The following is a 12,185-nucleotide window of genomic DNA, read 5'->3' as shown; positions in this document are numbered from 1 at the left end:
TTTATTCAAAGTAATCTATACATCACCGAGGCTCATTTGGGAGTGGCCTACCCTGGGCCCCAGCAGCAGTCATTCTGCCTAATGATTCCTCTGCATGAAATAAACAAGGCCTCTGTGATGGACGTGGGAGGGCCTGAGGTCTTACTGTGGACTTACAGATGGAATGTCAGGCAGTATATATGGGCAACAACTTCTTGGCTGTTGGTAAAACACAGACTGGAGGTTTCATCTCTATAGTTCTCTCTTTAAAACCTGTTATGCCTGATGTCCGAATCCCCTAGCGAGAAGAGAGAAGACTTCCAAGACAATGCAACTCGCAAAAAGGGAAGTTTATTGCTGACTCGAGTCAGGGCTCCTGACGCATCCAACGCAGTGGTGCAGGTCAGAGAGCCCCGAGCCCAAGCTGTTTCACAAATTTATAGGGTGAGCACACGCCATTGGTAGTTGGTTTAAGAGGATTGGTTACAAGTTTGCAAAGCAATTTCATTGGTCAAAACTTTCGCGCTCGGGACTTTCCCGGGGGGGGGGGGGGGGGGGTGTGCGGTGTTTCCGCCCCGTTCCTAATTTCCTAATTGGCAAACAGCGGTCAGTGTTAAGTAAAAGCTGATTGATTGTATCCAGGTGGCCTGATAATCTTACCACCCAGAAGTAGGAAGGCCTACTCCTAATCTAAGCTGCCTGCCATGGCGTTGCTCACCTCACAAACCAGACCCAGGAAGCATGGCTAGCAACTCAGCCAATGATGACACAGCATGGAATCTAGTTGTGCATAGATCCATTTGAGCTTCCCTGGTGACTCAGCAGTAAAGAATCCACCTGCCAATACAGGAGATGTAGGTTTGATCCCTGGTTTGGGAAGATCCCCTGGAGAAGGGAATGGCAACCTACTCCAGTAATTTTGTCTGGGAAATCCCATGGACAGAGGAGCCTGGTGGGCTACAGTGCATGGGGTTGCAAAGTGTTGGACATGACTGAGCGACTTAACAACAATATCAGTATCTATTTAAAGTAGTAGATTAACTGGACTCGCCTGGTGATGAAAAAACATTGCCTTGGTCACCCAGCAGAGGATGAATAATGGACACAGCTGTGGCATCTGTGCAGTCACTGACCCTTTTTGCTCTCTGCGTGGGGAAGACCAGTGCAAGGCTGACCTGCAGCATCTCTGGAATAGTTGTATTGGGCCCGGACGATGAAGGACTCTAGGAAGCAGCTCAGAAGAAATGCTGCCATTGTTTCACCAGAGCCATTCACATGTACCATTTTGCCTGACTGCTGCAAGCTGATTGCTCAGCTCTTCTCTTCCACTTAGGGGCTCATCTTTTGGTTTGCCCATTTGTCTGGGACAAAGCCCTTAGAGCAGGGCCAGAAAACAGAACCAGGGAGGTCTTGCTGGGTGAAATGCATTTCAGAGGACAGCTCTTCCAGGTCCTTTTTCTCTTTTTGACCTTTCCTCCAATGGCTACTACAAAATTAATTCTTGAGATTGAATTGACTGAAAGGACAGTGAATAAAAACTGGTAGCTGTACATCACCAAGTCTCTGGGAAGAAAATAAAAATAGAGACAGTCTCAAAGGTGGTATTAAAGGTCAGATAGACTGAACATGTTGACCTTGTCCCTGATGGTGAGAATTACAACAATTTTTTCTAAGGGACAATATTTTTTTTTCCTAAGTGGCAAAATCAATATGCCAAACCCTCTCCCCTTTTTTTAAAAGACAAAAGGAATGTTGTCTAAGGGCTAGAGAGGGGATGGAGGACCGGGAGGGAAAAAAATGGAAAAGTTGGTATAAAGTCACCTGAAGGAAAGAGAACTAGACACAGATCAAGCAGGCGTGCAGGCAGAAAAGGTGGAGAAAGATGAGTAAACATGGGCTGAGCCTGTTTCTGGAGGCAGAGTCCAGAACAATTTGCTTGGGGGCTGGTGCAGTGGCTGGCCAAGGTGGGATGCAAGGGGCTAGTAGTGACCCATATCATTGCCTGTAAATCCCTAACCTGGCCAATGTGTCCAGATTACTTGATTACTGTCACTATGGTATCAAGAGTCTCTGTTAAAATAGAAATTTCATAGCCATCTATGAAAAATATAATATGAAGTAATGTGTCAAATGGGTTTAGCCCCTTTTTTTGTAGCCTGAGGAACATTTTGGAAAGGGGAGAGCAGGGTATCAAAGAGATGCAAGGATGGGACCTTATCCAAGTGGTTGAAAAACTTCAAATCTGGAGTAGAAGGGGGCCTTGGACCTTTAGGGACAAGAATTCTGAGAATAAATTTTACCTACTTCATCGTCTTACCTAGAGTAGGATTAGAATAGGCTTCCGTTCATTCGTATATTTCATTTATCATTATGTGTCCAACTGGAACTGTATGGCAGACTTACATGTGCTTTGGTGGTTGAGACAGTGTATGATTCCAGCAATGGGCTACAGAGAAAGGTCAGAAACATTTCTGAGAAAGGCAGAGAATAAATTAGAGCAAGTGCCTTTGTTCCTTGTTTGTTGGTGAGTCAAAGAAACTTATCAGTGTCCTGGATCTATGGGGAAAGGTCTGTTGTACTGTCAGTGATGACCAGAAGCAGTGGGGCTAAGGGAGGTTTAAGTCAAGATGGGATGTAGTGGGTTGAACAGCGTCCCCAACTCCTCCCCAAATTCATGTCCACCCGGAACCATGGAATGCAACCTTATTTGGAAAGGGGATCTTTTCAGATGCAATTAGTTAAAATAAGATTATATTAGATTAGAGAGTATGAGTGGGCTCAATCATGTCTGACTCTGCAACCCCATAGCCTGTAGCCTGACAGGCTCCTCTGTCCATGGAATTTTCCAGGCAAAGAATACTGGAGTGGGCTGCCATTCCCTACTCCAGGGGACCTTCCCGATCCAAGGATTGAGCCTCGTCTCTTGAGTCTCCTGCATTGGCAGGCTGATTCTTTACCACCAGCACCAGCTGTTGTTGTTGTCCAGTCACTAAGTCATGTCCAGCTCTGCAATCCTGTGGACTGCAGCACGCCAGGCTTCCCTGTTCTTCACTATCTCATGGAAATTTCTCAAACGCATGTCCATGGAGTCAGTGATGCTGTCCATCCATCTCATGCTCTGTCACCTCCTTCTCCTCCTGCCCTCAATCTTTCCTAGCATCAGGGTCTTTTCCAATGAGTTGGCTCTTCACATCAGGTGGCCAAACTATTGGAGTTTCAGCATCAGCGCTTCCAATGAATATGCAGGTTTGGTTTCCTTTAGGATGGACTGTTTGAGCTCCTGGCTGTCAAAAGGACTCTGAAGAGTCTTTTCCAACACCATAGCTTAAAAGCATCAATTCTTCGGCATTCAGCCTTCTTTATGGTTCAACTCTTACATCTCACATGACCACTGGAAAAACCATAGTTTTGACTATAGCTTTTTCAGCAAAGTAAATTCTCTGCTTTTTAATATGCTGTCTAGGTTTGTAATAGCTTTCTTTCCAAGGAACAATGACAGGTATAAATCCAATGACAGGTATCTTTATGAGAAAGAGGAGAGGAGGATTCAGACAGAAGGATGCAGAGAAGACAGGGAATAAAGCTACATGACAACAGAGGCAGAGATTGGAGTGATGCATCTCCAAACCAAGGAATGTGATGAGTTGCTGGCAGCCACCAAGCTTAAGCCCGAGAGAACATCTGAGATGAGGGAGGGCCCGCAGAAAGTTTGGGTGGGTAGGTGCACTGTCTCACATAGCGTTCTTCAGCAATGAAGCAGTTGCCTATGAAGATGCTGTCTCTCTGTGGGTGCTTCAGCCAAGTTTAAAGGCCCCTGGCTCTTGGAACAATTGTACACATGATTCAACTGATTTTTGCCATCTTTCTTCTTTAAAGAGTCTCTCTCTTCTTGGAAAAAAGTCTCTCTTTCCAGAAACCTCCGCAGTCAGATACCTTCAGGTGCTTTTTTTCTCAGTGAGAAACATGATAATAAGCTTGCTAATGGCTCAGAACTTGCCCCAGTATGGGGTCAGATTCAGTGGGGTCTGCCTTCCCAGGAAGGCAGATTTGGGAGAGCTACCAGTTGGGTTTCACTTCTTTGGATGCAAAGGGAAATCATGAGAATATACAGCTACTGTTTGCCTAAGGCGAAGTAAGCTATGGAATAAATCCCTCCTATTCTTAGAAACTCCTCAGGAGTTCTAGGGCTTAGGATGGTTCAGAGGTAGAGATGGCTATTGAGGGAAAAGTCTGGTCACCAGGTTGCTGATGGGTGATTTAAAGCCCCATGGAGACTGCTGTAGATTTTTTTGAGAAGATTCTCTCTAAGGAGAACATGAGCCTCTTTGCATTTGAGTCTAAGCCAACCTATACTAGAGAAGCCAGCACTTATAAAGGCACAACATAGCAGGTATGAGACATTTAAGTAATCAAAGGGCACTATTCAAACTTAAGTGACTCTGAATGCAATACCCTGATTACCTACTGCAGGGAATTATATGAAGTAAATGGTGAGGCATACAGGGGAGTTGGGAATGGGGAATCATCAGAAAGCCCCATTAAGCCTGAGAGGGTTTATTAGAAACGTTACTCAACGCATGGATACAAAGATATGTTTAGCGAGGCTTCTTTGGCTGCCTTTCTGAGTCTTTACTTGAGCCCTGGAGGTAGGGAGGATTTCATAGCAGGATAGAGTTGTATTTGCTAATTCTTGAGGATTAGTTGACAGAGTATTAATGAGATCTCGATCAGGGCCTGTTGTGGTTATGAGGACCCAATTTGGGTTTGATTACCTTTTACAATATTTCTTAAGATTCAGGATTCTATCCGATTTGAAAAATATATATTCAGTGTCTACTCTAGGGCCAGCAATAGGCTTAATATGTTACACTCAAGACAGTTTTGGGGAGACAAAAGTTAAACATAGAAAGTGTTGCTGAGACAGCACCACCCTCAGACCTGGGTAAATGGGGGCTGTTGCCTGAAACCTGTACCTCAGGGGACCCCCTGCTTTGGAGTGTTTGGGAGAAGACGGATCTGGCAGTGGGCAGAGCAGTCAAGCAGAGAACCCAGAGTCCACACAGGTCCTTGCATGACCCTGGTGCCCATTTCTATCCTTTGTAGCACCCTTTGGTCCCCTTCATCCCTCCTCCAAAATGAATGCATGTAGGTACACACACACACACAGACACACACACACACACACACAGAGGCTCCACTGACCCAGTCTGAAGGCAGTGATGTTTGAACAGGGATTTTTGCACTTACATTTTACCTCTCCAAACTGTGTCCTAAACGTATGCATGTATACACACACACACACACACACACACATACAGATAGACACACACACACACACACATATTCAAACTATGTTCTTGGGTTGATCAGGTATATACCAAGGAGCTTTTGTCATTGTTCCAGAGCTCTGTGTCTGGCTCCAAGTTTCAGGCAAGAAGTCCAAAGTCTCTAAAAAAAAAGTCCAAAGTCTAGATTGGTCCTGCTGGCTGGTGGAGTCTTTCTTTCATAGAATCCAAAAAGATGGGGCTGCCAGAACAATGCTGATTTTGGGTGACCTTCATTCATGTCAGACACAGGATGCGTTCAGTGCCCTGTCCACAGTCCACAGCCAGGACTGTGACCCATGTGTACGGGCCTGTGTGTTGACTGTCACTCATTTATGTTCTGTTCATAGTGACACTTCCAGTCTACAGGGCCTGAGGGCAGTGGGTTGTGATGGCAGTGGAGAATGAGTCAGACAGTTTCCCTTCAGTCTGAGTTAGAAGACTAGAGACATTCTTGTTAAATTTTCTTATCCTAACAGAATGTGTCCAGACATAAAGGTAAGTGAGAAAATGGGAGCTTGGCTGCAGCCATGAGTAGAGATGATTCCTGTAGGGGATGTTTGTTCTGGCAGGTAATGTATAGAAGATGAAGTTATAAGACACAGCTTTGAACGAATCAAGCAAGTTAGCTTTTGAGACCCTGGAGCGCAAGGACTAGGGCCACCAGATACAGTACTAAGTTCTAAGGGAGAAAGTGTGGTCTTTGGGAAATTAGGGGAAAGCAAAGTAGTGGCCTTAACTTGGGAGAGTGTGAATTTTTTGGTAGGCCATCACAAGCAGAAATTTTAAAACATGTACTAAAAGTAGGGGTAAGAAAATTTAGGATTGGGGTGCCTAGTCCTAATGCATTTCTTGAATTAATCTTGTTGACAAAGCCATGGCCAAATTAGACATGAAGATGTCTTTTGCTTGCTGAACTTCAATCCTGGGACTCTCCAGGACTGGAACTTTGAAAGCATTTGGAGGCTATTCCAGTTACTGGAATAGAGAATGGTGGTTGGGAAGAGCAATGTCTATGGTTCTCTCTCAGTACAAGTTGTGTCCAAAAGGGGCAGGTTTTAGACACATAGATGCTCCTGCCACTAGTGAAACAACCTTCAGGTAAGTCTGTTTCATCATGACTTGCACCATGCTTCAGCATATCCAGGGAAAGAGCATGAGCTTTGGAACCAGCCGGATCTGGGGGCATCCAAGTCCTTAGACAATCTCTCTGAGCCTTAGTTTGCTCATACAGCAAAATGAGGAGAATACATGGTTGCGATTCTAGAAGGAACTGATGTATAAGGAAGTGCTTCATAATATGTACATGTTCCTTCCACATGCAAGTCCTTGTTCTTAGTTCTTCTCAAAGCCCCTCTTCTTCCTTCTAAGGGTGTGTTTCAGCTGAGGGACCAATGGAGCCCTTCTGCAGAGACCCCTCCCTGCAGCATGGGAATGTTCCTGACTCTCCTCAGTTAGAACAGTGGAGTTGGCCCTGAGTCCTAGCTCAGATGTGAGCTCTTTGATTTTCTCTTTCCTTTAACGCTTTTGAAGACCAGGAAGATTTCCTCCTCCTTGTGAATGAAGCTCAGCTGCTAACAAAGAAGACAGGAGCAAGTAGAAACCAAGGACAATTAGAACTCAGGCTGACCTAAAGACTAGGTTCCATATGGCAACTCCTGAGGAATCTCCAACAAGTTAGAGATTTAGGACTGCTGAGAGGGATGTGCAGGAAATTCCTTGGAATGTAGGTGGAAGTGAAAGGCTTCTTGGAAGCAGTCACAAGTTGGCCATCAGCATCTGATGCCCCAGATAACCATTCCCAGGTCCTCCTGTTCTTGTGTCAGCCTCTGGACACTATTTATCACCGAAGCCCCCTGCCTCCTCTGAGTGACCAGCAGAGAAGAGGGCTTGCAGAGCACTTTGAGCTGGGCGAAAGGTCAGCCTTGTCACCCTGGAGTGAGAAAGATATTGGTTGGTAGTTTGGCAGAGGGGCCTTTTGCCCCTTTGGGATCTTGTATATTATCCCTTCCCACATATGAGAGATTTGTGATTCTATGTGACCAAAGGGTCAGTATTGAGGTTAGATTTTGCACTCCTTGCAGTGCACACTTTCTAAAAAGCTTGATCTCTGAGGGCTTCCCTTGGCTTCTGGCATCTAGAAAAACTCATCTGTGTTGAACCTGACCTTGGACTTGTGATGAGAGTTCTTTTGATTTATGCATTCATAGATAAAATATATTATCACTCTGTGAAATAATCATAAACTGTTAGAATTATACAGTATAATAAAAAGATGCATTTTTCTGCAGTTTCTACATGTTTTATCCTTTGAAAGTACCAGCATCTTCTAACTCTGAATTGGAAATGTCATATAATAAAGAAATAAACATACATGCTATGTGTAAGCCACTTTCGTGTATTAGCTGTCCACTAAATACATAGTGGGCTTCCCAGGCGGCACCAGTGGTGAAGGACCTGCCTGCCAAGGCTGGAGACATAAGAGACTCAGTTTCAATCTTTGTGTCAGGAAGATCCCCTGGAGGAGGGCACAACAACCGACCCCAGTATTTTTGCATGGAGAATCCCATGGACAGAGGAGCCTGGTGGTCTGCAGTCCCTGGGGTCACAGAGAGTCGGACGTGACTGAGGCAGCTGAGCGCAGCACAGCACGCATACATGGTGGAGACAGGGATCCAATCAGAAGTATGTGCATCTATGATTTAGGTCCATATCTATACAGCTCTATTTTCAAACTGTGTGCAAAGTAGAAGCACTCTGTTCTCTTCCTTCTTCCTAGCCAGCATATAAAATGAAGCAGAGCCCCAACTAGAGGACCTAGTGTAGATTCTGCCATCGTGATGCTTTTTCCTGTCCCCTTGCGTGAACTCTGGTGTAGGTTCATAGCGTCGTCCATGCCGCATGTGTGGGTGGGTTGGGTTAGTCCTCCAGAGTCTCATTTCCCAATGCTCAGTGCTGCTAATCAGCCTGCAGAGCTATGGAGGTCAAGGAGAGGGCAGCGCCCTGGGGAAGGTGAATGAGAAGCACAGATGTTGGTGGAGAGGGGAGCCTATGGCAGGCTTACTGCTGTTTCCAACTATTTCCTACAGAGCTTTCCTAAAACAAAGTGGCGCGGGGAGGAGGAGCAGGGGTCATAGAAGTTGCCTCTTATTGGTCAATCCATATGATTGGAAATACAGGGTGTCCCCATCCCCTCAAATTATACTCATTCTTCCTGACAAATTACTACTGTTTTTTCCACTGATATTTTATCTAAGTGCTTCTTCATTTGTTTTGAGACTGTAAAGGGGAAAAAAAAAAAAAAAAAACCTTTAGAAAATTTCAACAACTTCATAGATTTCTATCTATAGAGAAAGCAATATATGAAAAGATTTTCAAATTGTGCCTGTAAAATATTTCTTTGTTACTTATCCTTTTCACTTTGTGATCCCAAAAAAGTGTCATCAGCAATCGTTTCCTGGGTTTGGACATTTTCTACTCTCTACTAGGGAAGATTCTGTACATGTTTTCATTATATATGTAAGGCTCTTTGTTCTTTATTGGATATATGTACTTTTTTTGAAAATAGAATCACTCTAATGCACTGTATGTGGCAGTGGAAATTGGCACAAACCATCTTGTAAAGCAGTTTATCTGAGTGTATCAAGAACCTTAAAATGTTGATCAGTACCTTTTAAACTAACAATTCCACTTCCTAGCATTTACAGTAAAGAGATACTCTGAAACAGCGGTCCCCAACATTTTTGGTACCAGGGACCAGATTCGTGGGAGACAGTGTCTCCAGACGGGGGCGGGGGTGGTTCTGGGTGACTCAAGCACACTGCATTTACTGAGCTGATGCTAAGTTGCTTCAGTCGTGAGCACTTTATTTCAGATCGAATGCTGTCACTGGTCTGACTGGGGGTTCTGGTGCATGGCCTGGCTGTTGGGAACCTCTGATTTAAGCAACAGTGCTTCATATATATTTTAAAACTGACAACCTAAATGCTAATCCATTGAACAGAATGTTATATAGCCATTCAAATGATATTTATGAAGACTAGAACAGAAAAACATGAAAAACATGTGACATAATTTAAATGACAAGAAAAAGATGTACAATTACAAGTCTTGTATGTATATGACTATGTACAAATATGCATATTAAAAAGAAATGGGAAGAGACCATATGAGTTGGTAATTAGGTTTAAATGTTGGTGTAATAGATGGTTTCTATATTTTTTATTCTTTCTATTTTTTTATTTTCTTTCCCCAAAAACTTTAATGAGCATGGCTATTTTCAGTTAAAACAAACAAACAGATACACATAGTATTCAAATGTTTCTTAGTTTGGGGCTACATCTTCATAGGCTCATAACAAGCACAGACTTTGGAGTGTAGATACAACTGTGCTTATGTGAGAGGATGGTATGGCATGCCGGAAAGAGCATTGGTTTGAAATTAAAGAGACGACCCAAGTCCTGGCTTTATAACTGGTGTTGTGACATTAGACAAGTCATTTCTTACCTCTGATCTGCCCTATACTATTTTTAAAATGACCATGTTGCTGTAGAAGTCTCTAGGCTTCTAGGAGCACTCTTTTGTGATGTGAAAACTAAATGTATAGAGATTTGAGATAAAAGCTACAGCAGAACATAAAGGAGTAATGGATCTTTTTCAAATCGAGTGATTTGGGTACTACTTGGTGTAAAGAATGCAGTGTTTTTCCTTCTGAGCTTACTTTGTCATCTGATGACATATTTTCCATGGCAATTAAAAACATCACTCTTGCATGCAAACTTTAAAAAAGAAGCCTGGAAAGTTGCAAAAATTTCAGTCTTAGCTATGCCAACAAGTTGACTTTAGCTTCCAGACTGAATATTAGATACCAAACAGACATTAGATGACAGTATTTTACAGATTAGGAAATAGCTTCAGAGAAGGGAAGTGGTTTAACTCAGCCACGTGGGCAGGGAGGAAACAGGATGGGTTTCACACTTGGTCTCTTGTCTCTCAGGTCAGCGTGTCTCTCCTGTGGTTACGGTTGTTTACAACAAAATCAGATTAAATTCAATTCATGACTGTTAAAAATACCAGTAATTAGAATAACCACGACGCTGGGGAAGATTGAAGGCAAAAGAAGAAAGGGGTGGCAGAGGATGAGATGGTTAGATAGCATCACCAACTCAATGGACATGAGCTTGAGCAAACTCCAGGAGATGGTGAAGGACAGAGCAGCCTGGTATGCTGCAGTCCATGGGGTCATGTACAGTCCAACACGACTGAGCAACTAACATACACAGGTACATATTAATATATTTTTTTTTCAAATTTTTTTCTCATAGGTTTTTACAAAATATTGAGTATAAGCCCCTATGCTATACAGTAGGTCCTGGTTTGTTATCTATTTTGTCTATAGTAGTGTGTATTTGTTAATCCCAAACTCCTAATTTATCCCTCCTGCTGCTGGGAGAGACGGAAGGCAGGAGGAGAAGGGGACGACAGAGGATGAGATGGTTGGGTGGCAGCACCGACTCAGTGGACATGAATTTGAGCAAACTCTGGGAGACCGTGAAGGACAGGGAAGCCTGGCATGTTGCACTCCGTGGGGCCTCAAAGAGTCGGACACGACTGAGCAACTGAACAACAATAACCTATTTCCCCATTGGTAACCATATATTTGTTTTCTGTGTCAATGGGTCTATTTCTTTTTTTGTAAATAAGTTCATTAGTATTAATATCATTTTTTGATATCACTTATATGTGGAATCTAAACAAATATTTTTTGTGTATCCCCTAGGGCTGCAAATACGGGTTGAGCTTGGTCCATACACTCATGGAGCTGATGTTCTCTACTGGACCATGTCTGCTAACTGAAGGTGCTCCTGGACCTTAACCCAGGGAAGTCCACGTTATGCATGAAGCAACAAGAGGGCAGTAAACAAGGACACATCATCACCTGCTGCCTGGTGTTTGTAACTCCATATGCTACATGATTCCAAAGAAAGCAAAGCCAAAATAGGGCAAAATGGTTCAAATCTAGGCTGAGCTCAGGAAGAAGGAGACAGACGATTCCACAGAAACACGTGCAAACCAGAGCTGAACTTCCAAAGAGAACAGGAGAAAGGCAAAGGGACATTCATGCTTATTAAACAGTGATGATGCACATGAATCTTACTGGGTACTTGTTTTCTAGTGCAGACAGTGCAACGTTTTCTAGAATTAGGTATTATTATCTTAATTTTGTAGACAGGGAAGCGAAAACTCAGCAGGAATATATAGATGCTAAAACAAACAAACCAAACCTTGGCATATCCTCTCCTTCTTTAACACAGCAGTTCAGGTTTAGCCATGAAACCACTAGGTAGATGCCCTATCTCTATGAGCGACGGGCAGCAGGAATCATGGCACAGAGAGAGGGCGTGGGTGAGGTACCAGAAAGAAGACTTGCCCTCAGCATCCTCCTGCTCCAGACTCCATCAGGCTCTCAATCCTACAAACAGCAGACTTCTCTCTACCACCCCACCTCAAAGATATATGTTTTATGTTGTCTTTAATAGAGGACTCATATCTGATTGATCCCAGCTCTGCAGCATGCAGACTCAGATGAGAGAGAGAAAAAAATCAATTTGGATCCCACGGTGCATTGCTGTTTTCCAAGTTTACTGGATTATCTCTTTCTCTCTCTCTGTCTTTTCAATGGTGAAAGGACTGCCCTGTGTTCTAACTTTTAACAACAACCATGTGGCCATAGCAGCCCTTCCTGCGGTAGGGAGCTGTGTTATTCAACAAAGAAATCAGGTGTGATTCCTCTCCTAGATCAGATGGCTTAGGAAATATACAGTCAACTATACCCACTGCAGTTATCAGAGGCCAGGAGGTAGTAACTGATGCTGATGATCT

The sequence above is a fragment of the Dama dama genome, chromosome 16 (assembly GCF_033118175.1).
Source record: "Dama dama isolate Ldn47 chromosome 16, ASM3311817v1, whole genome shotgun sequence".
NCBI classification, from domain to species: Eukaryota; Metazoa; Chordata; class Mammalia; order Artiodactyla; family Cervidae; genus Dama; species Dama dama.
This window is presented reverse-complemented; position numbering follows the sequence as displayed.